This window comes from Asparagus officinalis, chromosome 2 (genome assembly GCF_001876935.1).
Source record: "Asparagus officinalis chromosome 2, Aspof.V1, whole genome shotgun sequence".
Lineage (NCBI taxonomy): Eukaryota > Viridiplantae > Streptophyta > Magnoliopsida > Asparagales > Asparagaceae > Asparagus > Asparagus officinalis.
In genome coordinates this window covers 29,200,811-29,202,031 of record NC_033795.1, presented here as the reverse complement: position 1 = coordinate 29,202,031, position 1,221 = coordinate 29,200,811, and positions in this window count along the sequence as shown.

Genomic DNA, 1,221 nt, shown 5'->3' with positions numbered 1-1,221 from the left:
TCAATCAATGTCAAGATGTGCACTGCTAGAGAAATCTCAAAAAGTTAGAGCTGTACGCAATTATGTTTGTCTATGAAGTATTTGGGTTAAATGTAGCACAGGTCCATTCCCCTGTTGTGTGAACTAAAATTCGAAAATTTTCATTCAGACTACATATTTGACCTAAATCTATGAAAATTAATGTCAACAGCACCTCAGCCAGGATGCGACTTAGCTATGGATATGACCGAAGTCTACCTCTGTCAATGTCCTCGTGAATTTATTTCACCTGGTTTTCTTTTTCAATGATTTTGAGAATTTACAACGGGGATACTCATGCAAAACCTTTTTCTTTTAGAGAAGCTCATTTATGCAATTTAAGCCTGATCTTGTCAGCAAAATGTCGCATCAGACACAGCCACAACTTCAACTAGAACCGCGTTAGTAAATTAGCAATATAATAGTGTCGCAATCTGCCAGAATTCCTCCTCATAAATCTCAATACAAACGTCAAGCATGGCTCAAAACAGTAGCGATACCGTTTAATGAGATGCGTATGGGCATTGAAATTTGACGCCACAACTTAAATTAGTTATCTAGAATTCCTCCTCATAAATCTCAATACAAACGTCAAGCATGGCTCAAAACAATAGCGATACAGTTTAATGAGATGCGTATGGGCATTGAAATTTAACGCCACAACTTAAATTAGTTATCTATTTGGTCTACCAAAGTTTGAATTGGCATCATTCTTTCAAAATAATAATAATAATAATAATAAATAAAAAGAAAGAAAATTTTGAATTGGTATCAATCAAGTTTGATTGAGGTTGTGGGAACTAGAAGAAGAATCTTACCTTTGAAAACTCAATAGAGGTCACCAGATGCATTTGGGTTACGTTTGAAAGCGAACGCGCTTTTTGAGAGAACTGTGAGGTCTAAAGAAAGCCTGATGTTTTATTAAAAAGGTAATGACGAAACATGATACAATGGATTGCTAATATCGACAGTGTGACCACATTTGCAGATTAAAAAGATTCGCATGTTGAATTTGAAGGGAGAATATATGCTGAAATATTGACAATTTGAGAATAATTATTCTTGCTAATTGAATATATTTAATAACTTAGACGCATGAAAAATGGATTACACACAGTATCTCGTAAGTGCGTGTGTGCACGCGCACATGTACCCATGTGGGCGTGTTTTCAGGCCACTTCTCGTTATTAAATCGTTTTCTTT